This window comes from Humulus lupulus, chromosome 6, assembly GCF_963169125.1.
Source record: "Humulus lupulus chromosome 6, drHumLupu1.1, whole genome shotgun sequence".
Classification (NCBI taxonomy): Eukaryota; Viridiplantae; Streptophyta; class Magnoliopsida; order Rosales; family Cannabaceae; genus Humulus; species Humulus lupulus.
This window is the reverse complement of record NC_084798.1, coordinates 165,952,579-165,969,241: the sequence shown is the minus strand read 5'-3', so window position 1 is coordinate 165,969,241 and position 16,663 is coordinate 165,952,579.

Here is a 16,663-nt window from a genome sequence, read left to right as displayed (position 1 = left end):
GGCAACAGAAGGAACTCAGAGATAAGCTCTGCGGTCAGGGGCCCCCCACGGCATGATTATGCACGGGGACCTACTGACCAGCGCAGGCCTCCCCTAACGCTCGGGAAGTTCCAGCCCAAGGAGGCAACCGAGGTGACAGTCGGTCCCATCATAGCCAATCTAGGTTCAGAGATGGCCATGGTTACAATGAGGTCGACTCAGGCAGAGGTAATGCCGGTCGGAGAAATGAAGAGAGAGGTGGGGGCAGAAGCCCACCATCTAGAGAAGACCAACAAGAGAGACGTAACGCTGGGGGGCAGCCCAGACAAAACAACATCTTTAACCGGCTCGGAGCAAGCGAGCAACGACGAAGAGCCAAAGACTTAAGGGATGTACTCAACGACCACTGGGAATGGAAAGATGAGTCCCCCAGCAGCAGAGGCCTCGGCGATTCCTGATGTCGTGCAAGCCCAAATAGATGCCTTGAACCAAGCAGTGCAACAGCTGGTCGGGGGAAGAACGTCTCATATCGAGTACGATAGGAGAAGAGGCACTCCTTTCGTTCAGAGGATAGCTGTGGCAGAGACTCCCAGCAAGTTTAAAATGCCCACACTTCCAAACTTTGACGGGTATGGTGATCCGATATCTCATGTCAACAAGTTTGAGATATAGATGGACATTCAGAAAGTGTCCGAAGACGCTCGGTACAAGATCTTCCCTGCAACACTTTCTGATGCTGCACAGGAGTGGTTTTTTAAATTCCCTCCTGCAAGTATGGTATCTTGGGAGATGTTCGTAAAGGAGTTTTACGGACAATTCTATGCGGGTCGTGTGCACCCAACTGAGGCCAACTAGCTGGTTGAGATATGCCAGCAAGAAGGAGAGCCAGTGAAGGATTACGTCCAGTGTTTTATGCACGCAGCCACTGGAGCCAAAACAATGGTAGATGAAGGCAAAATGATGGCCCTAACTGCAGGAGTTAGGCATCGTACGCCTCTGTGGAGTAGCCTCAGGAAGCATGGGGTTAAGACTACCCAAGAATTCTTGGATCGAGCTGATCAATACATCAAGCTCGAAGATGCCATTGCCAGCGAGGGAAAGCCCTCAGGCAAAGATAAGGGGACTGAAGACCCTGCCAAAGCCGCCAATGGGTCAAAACCCAACGGCAACGGTAAAGGCAACGGGAATGGCAATGGCAACGGAAAAAATGGGGGGAAGAGACCCCATAATGAACCTTCCACCTCCGAGAGTAAACGTGCTAAGGGCAACCGTTATGAGCCACGGTTCACTAACTACACTGCCCTTGTCGAGTCTCGAGCAGAGGTGTATCAGGCCACAAGTTCCAGTGTGCCTTATAAGAGAATCGCTGCCATTAGAAAGGATATTTTGAAAAGAGATACCACCAAGTTCTATCATTTTCATAACGACTACGGACACGATACGAACGAGTGCAACCAGCTGAAAGATGAAATCGAGTTCCTTATCAGACAAGGACACTTAAGGAGATATGTACAGGCCTCGTGAACTTCCCAAGGAGAGGCTCCAGGTGGCAACGAGCAGGCGCCTGCATGCCAACGCTCGCCACCTTTGTAACCTGATCCCGTAGCTGGCACTTTACTCACCATCTGCGGCGGCCCGCACCTTGCGGGAAACGGCAGAAAGGCAAGGGAAGGATATTCTCAGACCCTACGCCACGACCAGGACATTGAGATGATAATTGTGGAGGACCGGGCATCAAAGAAGGCTCGGTCAAAGGACGGTGAAATAACCTTCTCTGATAGCGACGCCCAGCATGTCCAGTTCCCGCATTCCGATCCGCTGGTCGTGGATGTTCAAATTGCCAACATGATGGTAAAAAGAGTGCTGGTCGATACTGGAAGTTCAGTTAACATCCTATATAAATCTTCGCTGGAATGGATGAAGTTGTCTGTCATGGACTTGGAGCCCTGCAACCAAACAATTTATGACTTCTCTGGTGGGGGACTCGCTCCAACAGGGTAAATCAGACTTCCGGTAACAGCAGGTACAACACCTGCTACCAGGACATTACTCACTACTTTCATAGTAGTCAATTGTCCTTCGGCTTACAATGCTATAATTGGAAGGCCCATACTGGTTGACCTTCGGGCCGTCACCTCAATATGGCACCTGGCCATGAAATTCCCAACAGACGCAGGGGTAGGACGCGTGTTGGGAAATCAGAGGGAAGCAAGGGAGTGCTATAATGCCTCAATTACTAAGGCCAAGAAGGGAACGTCGAGGAGCATTCCCCCAGAGCGGTTGCAGATGGCCATTGATGCACAAGCCCAATCAGGTGATGAAGTCACCAAATAGGGTGTTGCCCAAAGTGAGGATAGAGACTTAGATCCTCGCTTTGGGGATTTCAAGGAAGATGTTGGACCTGTCGAGGACCTAGAGGAGGTCCAGCTTGATGAAGAGTTTCCGACCAAAGAAGTGAAGGTCGGCAAAAATTTGGAAGCAACAACGAAGCACGCACTGGTGGAATTTTTAAGGAAGAACCAGGAAGTTTTCGCCTGGTCACATAAAGACATGGCTGGGATAGATCCTGCAGTCATCAGCCATGTCCTGAACGTCGACAAAAGCTTTCCACCCGTGCAACAGAAGAGAAGGCTGCTAGATAAAGACAGATCGAAAGCCTTAAAAGAAGAAGTTTAAAAACTGAAGGAGAATGGGTTCATCAGGGTGGCATTTTATCCATCGTGGGTCTCTAATCCAATACTGGTTCCCTAGCCTAACAGAAAATGGCGAACCTGTGTGGATTTCACAGACCTTAATAAAACCTGCCCAAAGGATTGCTTCCCACTCCCAAGGATTGACCAGCTGGTCGATGCAACCGCAGGACATGAGATCCTCTCTTTCATGGACGCATACTCAGGATACAATTAGAACAGTATGCATCCCCCTGACGAGGATCACACTAGCTTTCGGACTGATACAGGGTTGTACTGTTATAAAGTTATGCCCTTCGGACTGAAAAACGCTGGTGCGACTTACCAGCAATTAGTTAACCACATGTTTAAGGAGTTTATCGGAGTAAACATGGAGGTGTACGTGGACGACATGCTGGTAAAGTCGAAAAAGGCAAAAGGACATGTGAAGGATTTGTTTCAATGTTTGAATAAGTATCAGATGAAGCTAAATCCTCTCAAGTGTTCCTTCGGAGTGGGATTAGGGAAATTTTTGGGATTCATTGTCAATTCAAGAAGAATCGAAGCCAACCCTGAAAAGATCAAAGCCCTGATCGATATGAAATCGCCGATAAAAATCAAAGATGTGAAAAGTTTTACTGGAAGGATTGCTGCACTCAGTAGATTCATTTCAAAGTCGGCGGATAAATGTGTCCCATTCTTTAATCTACTTAGAGGCAACAAGAAGTTCGAATGGACTGGAGATTACGAGCAGGCTTTCCAAGCCTTAAAAGCCCACATGGCACAGCCTCCTGTCTTATCAAAACCTATAGATGGAGAAACTTTGTTCATTTACCTAGCAATCACCGAATATGCTGCTAGTGCGGTGCTGGTAAGAGAAAAAGAAGGCGTACAAAAGGCAGTTTATTATGTGAGCAAGAGGATAATCGGGGCCAAATTGAGATATCCTCCCATCGAAAGATTAGCCTATTGCTTAATTTTGGCCTCAAGGAAGTTACGTCCTTACTTCCAAGCCCATCCCATCACAATCTTAACTGACCAGCCCCTTCGGAAAGTTCTACAAAAACTAGAGGCTGCTGGACGTCTATTAAAATGGGCAGTCGAACTCGGGTAGTTCGATATAACGTATTCACCACGAGCAGCAGTAAAAGGACAAGTCTTGGCTGACTTCATCGCTGAATTTACTGAACTCCCAGACAACGAGTAGTGCGAAAAACCTAGTGCGCATGAGCCCCAAGTTGAAGCTCCTTCGTGGAAGTTATTCACGGACGGATCGTCCAACGAATCTCACGCAGGAGCAGGAGTGATATTTATAATGCCAGAAGGGCATCGATTTCACTGCGCTATTAGGTTTGATTTCACCACTTCAAACAATGAAGCCGAGTATGAAGCTCTACTCGCTGGGTTAAGGTTGGCCAAAGACATGAGCATAAAGGTGCTGGATTTTTACAGTGATTCACAGCTGGTAGTGAATCAAGTCTTGGGGGAGTATCAAGCACGAGGTCTGAAAATGGTGGCCTATCTGAACAAAACCAAAGATATGTTGGCGCAATTTAAAAAACATACCCTCCAGCAAATACCTCGATATCAGAATTCAAACGCAGATGCCTTAGCCAAACTCGCGAGTGCGAAAGATGCTGACACTTTAAATATAGTACCAATGGAACGGCTACGCCAGCCGAGCATACGAGCAGATGAAGCCAGTATGGAGGTACGAGTACAAGATACATGGATGGCACCGTACTTGGAGTATCTCACGAGTGGTGTACTACCATCAGATAGAAACAAAGCCAGGACTCTTCAGAGACAGGCTGTTAGGTACATACTCCATGCCACTGCTCAGATGTATTACACCAGAAAAGGCTAAAGAGTTGATGAGGGAGGTACAGGAAGGCTTCTGTGGAGATCACGCTAGGGGGCAGAGCTTATCGAAGAAGATTTTGAGGCAGGGTTATTTCTGGTCGACTATGAATGAAGACTCGATGGAGTTTGCGCGAAAGTGTGATAAGTGTCAAAGGTTTTCCAAGATCCCACACGCATCTCCTAATGAGTTAAAGTAGATGCAAAGTCTGTGGCCCTTCGCAATATGGGGTATAGATTTAATCAGGTCATTGCCAACAGGAAAAGGTGGAGTAAAATACGTTGTTGTAGTAGTCGACTACTTCACCAAGTGGGTCGAAGCTGAGCCACTCGCTACCATAACGACAAAGAAATTTCTTGACTTTGTCATCAAGAACATTATTTGCCGATATGGATTGCCTCGGAAGATTGTCTCAGACAACGGCACCCAGTTCGACAATGACCTATTCACAGATTTCTGCGGGAGGCATGGAATCATCAAGAGCTTTTCTTCAGTTACGCATCCATAAGCAAATGGGCAAGTCAAAGCGGTAAATAAGACACTAAAGGATACCCTGAAGAAAAGGCTCGAGGACGCTAAAGGAGCATGTCCAGAACAGCTGCCTGAAGTACTTTGGTCGTATAGAACTTCTCATCGAACAGCAACAGGTCATACCCCATTTTCCTTAGCGTACGGGTATGAAGCTATGTTGCCAGTCGAGTTAGATCTGCCCTCACATCGAAGAATCACATACGACCAAGACCAAAATAGCCAACTGTTGATGGAGTCCCTAGACTTGGTTGAGGAGAAACGAGAAAAAGCCCAACTCCAAGTAGCTGCGTACCAGCAAAAAGTTGCCCGGTATTTTAACTCTAAAGTAAAAGAAAGAAAGTTCAACGTTGGAGATTTAGTACTTCGAAGAGTTTTCTTAAACACCCACGACCCGGCTGCTGGAGTACTCGGACCAAACTGGGAAGGACCCTACCAGATTGAAGAAGTCCTTCACCCAGGCACATACAAACTTGCACGCTTAAATGGAGATCTCGTTCCGCGCTATTGGAATGGAGAACACCTGCGTAAGTATTATCAGTAAACAGTCCTTCTTAAAGGACTGGCTTATATTAATTCTTACTTTTTACAAGTTTTGAAAAAGGGTTAGTCATGTTCTATGGCTAATCGCTTATAAGTGTAAGATCTTTTAAAGATCACTCGTAAAGACATGTTTAGTCCATTTAATACGAGAATTATAAGGGACTGTGCGCAGCCAGTCATTCTTGCCAAACTTTGTAATTTTTTACAAGTATTTGTTCATTACGTGTGTTGTTTTGCTGTATTATAAGTTTTACACTCCATACCGAGCAGCAATGTTCGTACAGGTCTTGGTCAAGGCAAGGACCTAAAGCTCCTCGATCACTTGGGGGGCATATAAGGTACATCGATAGCAAAGCATACCAAGAGGTATGTAAACACATGAACAAAATATGTGAAAGCATGCTACGGTACTTAGAGTATTTTTCAAAATTTATATTTTGTTAAATCAAGCCAAAGTATTATGCTAAGTTCGGTCATGCGAACAAATGTTATAATAAAGCAGAAATATTATAATATCAAAGGGAATTCTTTTACACCGCGAGCAGTACTGCTCAGATGTAATTGTTCAAGTAAAAGTAAAATAGTTGCCCGTGCAGCAAAATCAAATAAAAAATAAATTGTCTTCACAATACGACATGTGGGTCGTGTAGTTGAGATAAAAGAAAAAAGATTAAGGAGCTGGAGGGTCTTGAGGAGCGCCTTGGTCGATGACAGGGCCAGCTTCAGCATCTGCACCGTTGATCCCTGCTGCCAGGGAAATCTCAAGGGAAGCAGGCACCCCTGCCTTCTCTTCTTCTTCCAGACGAATGGCGCACTGTGCCATTAGAGTCCTCCTCAGGCGTTCAGACAGATAGTTGAAGTTAGCCTCCTGGTTGTGCTTCCAGAATTCGTAGAAGCAGAGATGAGTGGCTTCCTTATACTTCTCCAAATCCTTGGCCCCAGCCTCCTCAAGCTCCTGCACTCGTTTTCTGAGTTCCTCCGCCTCCTGCCTGCTAGCGACCAGATCAAGCTCGAGCTGTACAGCTTCTTGATAGTTGAGCTTGGCACTTTCCCTAAACTTCTCCCTAGATTCGTTGGCCTTCTTCAGGGCATCCCGGGTTTCCAGCAGCTCCTTGGTCAGAGTAACTTTGTCCTCGAGCAGCTCAGCTTTCTGCTTGGATAGCTCTGTGTTCTCCTCGAGCCGCTCGCCATTCTGTTTAGCAAGCTCGTTGTTTTTAGCCTCGAGTGCTTGCTTAGCATCGGCGAGCCTGGAATCGAAGTTCCTTCCCCGAGACACCAACGCCCCAGCTCGGCGCCAGCCAGCAGTTATGGTCAGCAGTCCCTGAAAACAGATAGAAAAAGATGTATGAAGTAAAGACGGGAAATCAAAAATAAATGCTACAGCAGCAGGAATCGACTTACGCTAACTATCTCATTCAGCCCTCTATTGAGAACTTGATTAGCCTCCATAGAGGCGGTGTCGGTAATAGCTGCCTGGCTGCGTCTGTGCTTGGAGAGCTTGTATATTCTTTCCCTAGCAGAGCTAACCACGAAGCTGGGCAGGGACCCTTCAGGCGGAGTGTGCATTGTATGGCTGCCAGGAGCCCTGGGAGGAAGCTGCTGGTCGGTGAAAGTTGAGGCCGGTTGCTCGGAGGGTGTTGAAGGTGGTGAGTTCTCCTTTGCAGGTGTAGTGGCTAGAGGATCGTCAGTACAGGCCTTTTTTGAGGAAGTCTTGCTGCTTTCTCCTCGAGCCCTCTTGCTGTCCTTCTTTTGGCCAGAAGAGGCGACGGCAGCCCTGTAGTGCTCGAACACATCCTCGGAGTCCATGTCTGCACAAAAAGAATCACCACGAACAGTAAGACGAGGTGGTCACATAGGGCCAAAAAATGAAAGTGAAAATATTACAAGTAAAGTACCTGCACTACAACTATTGGTCGCTACATTATTTACCAAACTACCTACTGCCTGGAAGAAATCTGAATTTAAGGTGGGAGCATTCTTAAAGTTGCCATCCCTGTCGAACAGATGACAGGGAATTGGCAAATGGTTTAAAAACGAAATTAGTGTACCGTTATCATTCGACAAGTCGTCAGAGAGTTCGGTAGGCTCAGTGACCTTTTGCTTTCCTTTTCCCTTAGGAACCAAGGGCCTCTCTGCTCGGTGAGTGTCGGCAGGTTCCCTGATTATAACCCCAGTTGGTCTCCTCCGCAATGGAGACGCTCGGGGTTGCTGCTCGGGTTTCACTCCGACATTATCATTTTCCACTGAAGGCTCGCTCGTCGTTGGTTGGGGATCCCAGAGGCCAGCCAGCCTAAGGTTAGCCTCTGTAACTAAATTTTTGACACTCTTCTCAGCATCTGGCATGCTGGCTAAGAGTGCCGCCCTTGACTCCATCCCTGGAGTTGGGTCTGGTCACAACCAGGGGCTTGGAACATATTGAAGGTTCAAAACATTGTGGTGGAAAAACACTAAGTGAAGAAGCCAGCGACGTGAAAATCTTACCTCCTCGTGTGAAAGCCAAGTTGTTTGGGACCAAGTCAGGCGTAAGGAAGTACTTCTGGTAGTACCTCCCCACGTTGGAGATATGGGTAGTGTCAGTCAGGAAAGTTCGCCCGGTTTCTTGATGACAAAGGTGGAAGAACCCCATGCCTTCTTGGTTGGGGTTGGATTTGAGATCGAATAGGTAGTTGACCTCGTGTGGCGACGGTGCAGGCCATTTTTTCTGGCTATACTGGATATAGAGTGTAGCGAGCATTCTATATCCATTTGGAGTAATTTGGAAAGGGGCAACTCCGAAGTAGTTGGCCATCCCCTGAAAGAATGCATGAAGAGGCAAAGTGGCACCTGCCTCAACATGAAACCGCGACCAGGCGCTGTAAGCACCCCCGGGCAGATTAGCCCTTTGGTCGGGGTTAGGTTTGACTAGGGTCACCCCTGTAAGATTGTATTTGTTTAAGTAGTTGGTGATCATCCTGATCGTCACCCTACTCTCAGCAACAACATGCCACTCGACATCTGGTTGAATAGCGTGTCGAGGACGGGCATGCCTTTGCACATTTGGGTCAGGAATTTTCGTCTCGACCACTGGTCAAGGGAGCATCAGTAGTAGGCTGATGAGAAGTGTTGGGAGTTTTTCTTTTTCGAGCTTTAGTTTTGGTGCGAGCCCTATTTTGGGTCGAAACTGGGGAAGTGTTTAGGCTAAGGCGAGAAAAAGGAATGTCTGGTATAAAAGTCGAAGGTTGTTCTTTGTCTTCAAGCAGCTGAACTAAGAGATCGTCATCGATAGGTCTTTCTCCTCCCCACGGGTCTTGCATATGAACTGCAAACAGACAAAGGAGGAGATAAGACGCACAACCTAGGAACTTATGTTGAGAGTTGGAATAACGTTGCTCGCGTCTATCGACCAGCAGCATTCTAACCAAACACTAATTTTTATGCTAGCAGTTTGAAAAATGGATCAAAAAGGAAAGTATGAGGTTTTCTAAAAAGACGCTTTTTCAACTCCTAAGGGGCGGGAAACCCAGTTTTTCAACTAGCCTAAAAATCGAATTTTTACATCGATTTTACGCCCTAAACTTGCGATCCTAACTATCAAACTAATTCTTAACTTATAATGATGAAAATTACACTGCCCTATCAAGCATCAACGGTATATACAAAATCCTCACAAATCTCTACTCAAGAACATGAAAAGTCTCAGAACTCAAAAACAGTATGCATGGCATCTTAAAGAGTTTAAAAGACGAAGAAAATTACCTGGATGAAGGTAGGAGATGCTGAAAAATAGAAGCTTTGGGTCTGTAGGATCCTCGGCAGGGTGTCTGAAACTTTCGAAGCTCTGAGTTTTGGGATGAAGTTCTTGAGAGTTCTTGGCAGAAAATGGTGAGTAAAAAATTATAGGGTGAATGAGGGGGTTACTTATAGAAGCCGAAGTGTGACAAAAAGTAGCAATCATGACTTTCCCTTTTTCGAAGCATGGGGGAGTGTAACAGCCGCCGGGGTGGTTTCTTGAAAACTGAAAAGGCTTGATTAGACATGATTAGGTCACGATTTTCAAAAACGCACGAGGACTCTGACAGATTTCATGGGGCATATGAAAGGTTGTTTTCCTAAGTTTACTTATTGCTGGTCGCAATAAATAAACTTGGGGGGCAAATATTATCCAAAGAATAGGCGTGGATGACGTGGCTAACATTTTTAACACGTGGCTGACACCTGGCAAGGTTCTGTTCGACTATCGACCAGGGGAGTACTCCTGGCATAACGTTGGGACTTTATATACGACCAGCTTGGTCGTATGCTCCATATATTTTGAGAAGATCTTATGCAGTTATAACGATATCCGGGATTATCTCCCATAATTCCTGAGTATCCAATTATTTAGGAAAGAATATCTGTAACTGATTCATGTAATCCTCCTTGAGCCTATAAATAGATAGAAATAGCTCAAGGAAGGGACTTTTGAGCTTATTTAAGTTTACGCTTTAGAAGAGAATTAGAGTTATTATTTGACGATTGTATTATTCATCTCTCTCAGGTCTGTGAAACTCAGAGAACCCTAGTTCTTTGATCACTCGTTTGAGAACTGATATCAATAATAGCTAAAGTGGACGAGGTCATTACTAGTTCCTGTGGCTGAACCACTATAACTTTGTGTGTCGTCTATTGTTTTTTCCATTAGATCTATTTCAACACTTTACGTCACATCAAGTATTTGACTCCGTGTCAGTTGACCAAATCGAGGGTCAACAGGTATAGTTGCCCCTGGACTTAGGCAATATGTGGAGGAATCTAGCCCTGAGGTAGAGCCTGAACCGACACCTCCCACAATCCAAGAAGTGGTTGTTTTAGATTATCCTTCCCCTATAGCAGCTCCGAGGCCGGAGGTCGTGGAAGTAGACTCTTCCTCTAGCTCGGAGGGTAGGAAAATTTTTTCTTTACTGTGTTATTGTTAATAATTTTCTTTTGAAGAATGTGCATGTATCCTTAACGTGTGTTTTTATGTTTGTTTTTAGGCGAGGAGATGGTAGAGAGGGGAGGACCTGATATCTGCTCGATGTTCCCAAGAGGGATGGCACTCGAGGGTCCCCTCGTCAAGAGGCTTCGGCCTTCTTCTAAGAAAACACCGCCCTTAGCTGCAACCACTTCTCAATCCCCGGCTAAGGGGAAAAGCTCGGGCCTAGGATCTGCTCCTGCTGCTGGAGCTACCACGACATTTCCTCGCCCTCCTCCTCCTTCTGCTCGGGAACCGGTAGCACCGGTTGGTCCCCAAGCTCCAGTGGTGCCTACTGCCACTGTTCGCATCCCCATCAACTCTCAAGATCTGGAGTTGATTCCAGACACTTTCCGGGGGACCATCTACGAGACGATGAACTACTCGGTGGAGCACTTCTACAAAGCCAAGCCCACCGATCTGAGGGCAATCGAGGAGAGGAGCCCTGAGAACATGATGGAATCTTCTCTCGGGATGAACCTCACAGTAAGTATTTATACCGACCACTTTTTACATCTTACTTTTCGGGAATGCATCTAACTGTTCCTTTGCTTTTTGCAGGCGGTCTTGGCTCTCCACCGCAACATCTCTCGGGCCAGGTCCAGGAATGAGGAGATTAAGGCCGAGCTAACCATGGCCCAAGCTGCTCTCGCCGCATTGGATCAGAACGAGCAGACTGCCAGGGCTGCCTTGGCGGTGGCCCAAGCGAGTGAGCGGGAAGCGAAGTCTGCCCTCACTACTGCCCAAGCAGACGAGCAGGAAGCGAAAGCTGCCCTCGCCGCAGCTCAGGCAGGCGAGCAGGAGGCGAGAGCTACTTCGTCAGCTCTCCAAGTCGATCTTGAAGGGGCCAAGACAAAGCTGTTGGAAGCCGAGGCAGCCATCCGGGAGGAGAAGGAGGCGTCAACATTCTCCATGGAGAGTATGTTGTACCACTGCTGGGCCTTCAACCAGGATGGCAACTTCTCCTTCATGGCCCCCGAGGCATGGGGACACTACCTGGAGAAGTTCAAGGCTCAGATACAATCGGAGTTTCCAGCGGCGACTGAGACCGGGGAGACCTCTGTTGCTGGCGAGCAGGATGCTGAGGAGGTGACGTCCTCGGAGCGACCTGGGGGGGCCTAGGATTTTCTTTTTTATTTTTATATTTTGTAATTATTTATTACGAGGTTTTTCTCCTCGAGACAATTTTATGATTTTAGTTATTTCATCACTTATTTTCCTTCTTAATATGATGTGTTTGGTAAAAACTTAGTTCGTGTTATTTTATTGACTTTCTTTGAGACTGCAAAGCATTGTCAGTCAATTTTAACCAACTTTTAAGTTTTAAGACCTGGTCGTATCCCAGACATTTAATTTAAAAATTTAGTTTGCATTAATTTTATTGATACCTCGTGTCTTTTAGGAAAAACATTGATTAATCAATTTAACCAACTTCTAAGTTTTGGGACCTGGTTGTATCCAGGACATTTAATTTAAAAACTTAGTTAGCGTTAATTTTATTGATACCTCATGCCTTTTAGGAAAAACATTGGTTAATCAATTTAACTAACTTCTAAGTTTTGGGACTTGGTTGTATCCAGGACATTTAATTTAAAAACTTAGTTCGCGTTAATTTTATTGATACCTCATGTCTTTTAGGAAAAACACTGATTAATCAATTTAACCAACTTTTAAGTTTTGGGACCTGGTTGTATCCAGGACATTTAATTTAAAAACTTAGTTCGCGTTAATTTTATTGATACCTCGTGCCTTTTAGGAAAAAAACTGGTTAATCAATTTAACTAACTTCTAAGTTTTAGGACCTGGTCGTATCCAGGACATTTAATTCAAAAACTTAGATCGCGTTAATTTTATTGATACCTCGTGCCTTTAGGAAAAACACTGGTTAATCAATTTAACTAACTTCTAAGTTTTAGGACCTGGTCGTACCTAGGATATATGCCCCTCAAGTAAGCAGAAAGAGATCTTTCTTGGTTACTTTGAACATGCTCTTTTAAGCCTATATGCACATGGAAACATATGACCCAAGAAATATACTCCTCATTTTTTAATAAAACAGGGTGGCTTTTATAATTAAGCCTTACAAAAGCGCGACTATTGGTAATATTTCTTTAGGTGCACAGCGTTCCATGTCCGTGGGACTGTTTCCCCATTAAGCTGAGCGAGCTTAAAGGTTCCTTTCTTCACAACCTCTATTATTTGATATGGTCCTTCCCAGCTTGGTCCCAAAACTCCGTCCTTGGGATCCTTACCGGCTAAAAAGAGCCTTCGGAGCACCAGGTCTCCTAAGTTAAAGATGCGTCTCTTGACCCTTGAGTTGAAATAACGAGTGATCTTTAGTTGATAATGTGCGAGCTGGAGCTGCGAATCTTCTCGTTTTTCGTCAATTAGGTCGAGGGACGCGCTGAGCAATTTGTGCGTTCTGGTCCTGGTCAAATGCCCGGACTCTATGCGAGGCTATTTTTGTTTCGATAGGAAGGACGGCCTCGCTTCCGAAAGTCAGGGAGAAAGGAGTGTGCCCCGTCGAAGTTCGGTGCGAGGTCTGGTATGCCCACACCACCTGGGGAGCTGTTCAGGCCAAACTCCCTTGGCTTCATCCAGCCTCTTCTTAAGGCTCGCTTTGAGTGTCTTGTTCACAGCCTCGACCTGCCCATTAGCCTGGGGGTAGGCCACGGAGGAAAAACTTTTAACTATGTCGTGCCTTTCGTAGAATTCGGGGAAGAGGTCGCTATCGAACTAGGTTCTGTTATCCAACACGATCTTCTTTGGCAACCCGAATCGACAGACAATATTCTTAAGCACAAAGTCGAGGACCCTCTTTGACGTAATTCTCACCAGGGGCTCCACTTCTGCCCATTTCGTGAAGTAGTCAATAGCCACCACTGCATAGCGAACTCCTCCTTTTCCCGTGGGCAGGGCACCAACTAAGTCAATTCCCCAGACCGCAAACGGCCACGGGGACGAGATCATCTTCAGCTCGACGAGCGGAACTCGGGCGATCGCGGCGAACCGCTGGCACTTGTTCACTTTTGGATGTAAGAAATCGCGTCCTTTGATAGAGTGGGCCAATAATATCCTTGCCTCAATATCTTCAAGGCCAGGTTTTGCCCCCAGCGTGATCTCCACAAAATCCCTCATGCACCTCCTGCAAAATAGTTTTGGCTTCGCCTGGTAGAACACACCGTAGAAGAGGTAAAGAAAGGCCACGCCGGTACAACGTCCCGTCTACCATTGTATACCTTGGAGCTTGGTAAAGTATCCTCCTCGTGTCGTTTTGCTCTTCAGGTAACTTTCCTGTGGTGAGGTACTCGACTATGGGAGTCATCCAGGTCGGCCTGGCATCGATCACCTCAACCTTTCCCGCAGTTTCCTTTATGCTTGGCCTTTCCAAGAATTCCATCGGTACCAGGCCCAAGGTTTTGGCCTCCCCAGAGGTGGCGAGCTTTGCTAAGGCGTCAGCATTGGCGTTCTGCTCCCGAGGTATCTGTTCAACTAGGCTGTACTCAAATGCGGACAGTTCCTTCTTTACCTTGGCCAGGTAGGCCGCCATCTTGGTTCCCCGCACTTGGTATTCTCCTTATACCTGGTTTACCACGAGCTGTGAATCACTATAGCACTGGATTGAGCTGGCCTTCAGCTCTTGGGCCACCCTTAGCCCAGTCAGTAAAGCTTCGTACTCGGCCTCATTGTTGGACGCTTCGAATCTGAACCGTAATGCGGAGTGGAAACGATGTCCCTCTGGGGATATCAAAATGACTCCAGCTCCGGACCCGTTCTCATTAGATGAACCGTCCACAAAGATATTCCACAAGGCACGTACCGGTCCTTCCACTGGTTCTTCTTGGAATCCCGTGTACTCTGCCACAAAATCAGCCAGAGCTTGGCTTTTGATCGCAGTTCGCGGTATGTATAGTATCTCAAATTGGCTGAGCTCAATAGCCCACTTCAAAAGATGTCCCGATGCCTCAGGTTTCTGCAAAACCTGCCTTAAGGTTGATCGGTTATGACGTGGATTGAATGGGACTGGAAATACGGCCTGAGCTTTCTGGAGGCCGTGATAAGGCATAATTCCATCTTTTCCATCATCAAATATCTAGATTCGGCTCTGAGGAGCCTCTTGCTAATGTAGTAGACCGGCTTCTGAGATCGGTCTTCTTCACGAACCAGCACAGCGCTTGCTGCATCTTCCGTTACAGCTAGGTAAAGAAAAAGAGGCTCTTCTGCCGTTGGTTTAGATAACATGGGCGGCTCAGCTAAATTTGCTTTTAGGTCGAGGAAAGCACGCTCACACTCATCGGTCCACTCAAATTTTTTATTTCCCCGGAGCAGGTTATAGAATGGCAAACACTTGTCAGTTGATTTGGAAATGAACCGATTAAGGGCTGCCACCCTTCCTGTTAGACTTTGGACGTCTTTTCGTGACTGGGGTGATGGCATTTTGAGTAGCGACCTGATTTTATCGGGGTTCGCCTCTATTCCTCTGGTGTTGACTATGAAACCAAGAAATTTTCCTAACGCAACCCCGAAGGTACATTTTTGGGGATTCAGCCTCATGTCGTACTGTCTTAAAATCTTAAAACATTCCTTCAAATCAGGGACATGTTTATCGGCAGTTTTCGACTTGACCAACATGTCGTCAACATACACTTCCATGTTTTTCCCGATCTGATTAGCAAACATCCTGTTGACCAATCTCTGATATGTAGCTCCTGCATTCTTCAGCCCGAAGGGCATGACCTTGTAACAATAAACGTTAGTTGGAGTCATGAAGCTAGTGTGTTCCTGGTCCGCAGGATTCATGGCGATCTGGTTATAGCTCGAGTATGCATCCATAAAGGACATGAGCTCGTGCCCCGCAGTGGCATCCACCAATTGGTCAATTATCTGCAAGGGGAAGCAATCTTTGGGGAAGGCTTTATTCAGATCAAAAAAGTTGATGCAGGTCCGCCACTTCCCGTTGGGCTTTGGGACCAAAACAGGATTGGCAACCCAGATCAGGTATTTTGCCTTGCGAATAAAACCGCACCTTAAGAGTTGAGCTACTTCCTCTTCTAAGGCCTCAGCTCGGGTTGTGCCCAGGCGCCTTTGTTTCTGGGACTTCGCAGGCATTTTTTTGTCCAAGTTGAGGGTGTGCATGATGACGCTTGGGCTGATCCCTATCATGTCTTCATGAGACCAGGCGAACACATCTAGATTCTCTTGCAAAAATCTTAGCAGCTCCGCCTTTCTCTCATTACACAGGTTTTTCCCGAGCTTCACCATCTTCGAGGGGTCTCTCGGATCGATGTTCACCTCTTCGAGTTCTTCGATGGCCTAGAGCTCTGATCTATCTTCGCCTATCCTGGGGTCGATATCATCATTCAAGGTGATGCCTTCCACATTGGCTTCCTGAGGTTTTTCTATCTCAGGAATAGATCCTTCTTCCTGAGATTCCTCACTTCAACTCTGAATGGTCATCGCCTGCTACTCGGGTTGTGATTTTCCCTTCATGGAAATGCTATAGCATTCCTTGGCAGCGAGTTGATCACCTCGGACCATACATATCCCCGTAGAGGAGGGGAATTTGACTGCAAGATGGTGGATAGAAGTTATGGCCTCAAATGCCATCAACGTAGGCTGACCCAGAATAGCATTGTACGCAGTGGGACAATCGATAACCATGAACTCGAGGAGTTTAGAGACAGTTCGGGGTCCCTCTCCCAAGGTTATAACTAGCTCAATTGTTCCTATCGCTGCCGACCCTTCTCCAGAAAATCCATACAGCATCATGGAGGTGGCCTTCAGCTCGGCTACGGACAACCCCATTTTCTCCAGTTTGGACCGGAACAGCAGATTCACCGAACTCCCATTAATGACTAGTATCCTCCTAACTCTTCGGTTGGCGAGCTGGGCGGTTATTACTAGAGGATCATTATGGGGGAACTGGACGTGACCAGCATCCTCTTTGGTAAAAATGATTGGTTGCCTCTCCAATCGCTGCTGTTTGGGTAGATGCTGCTCCAGGATGAATTCCACTCCGTTATGAGTCTTCAACTCATTAACATATCTCTTCTGGGCACCTCTGCTCGTGCCAGCCAAATGGGGGCCTCTGGAGATTGTTGATATCTCTCC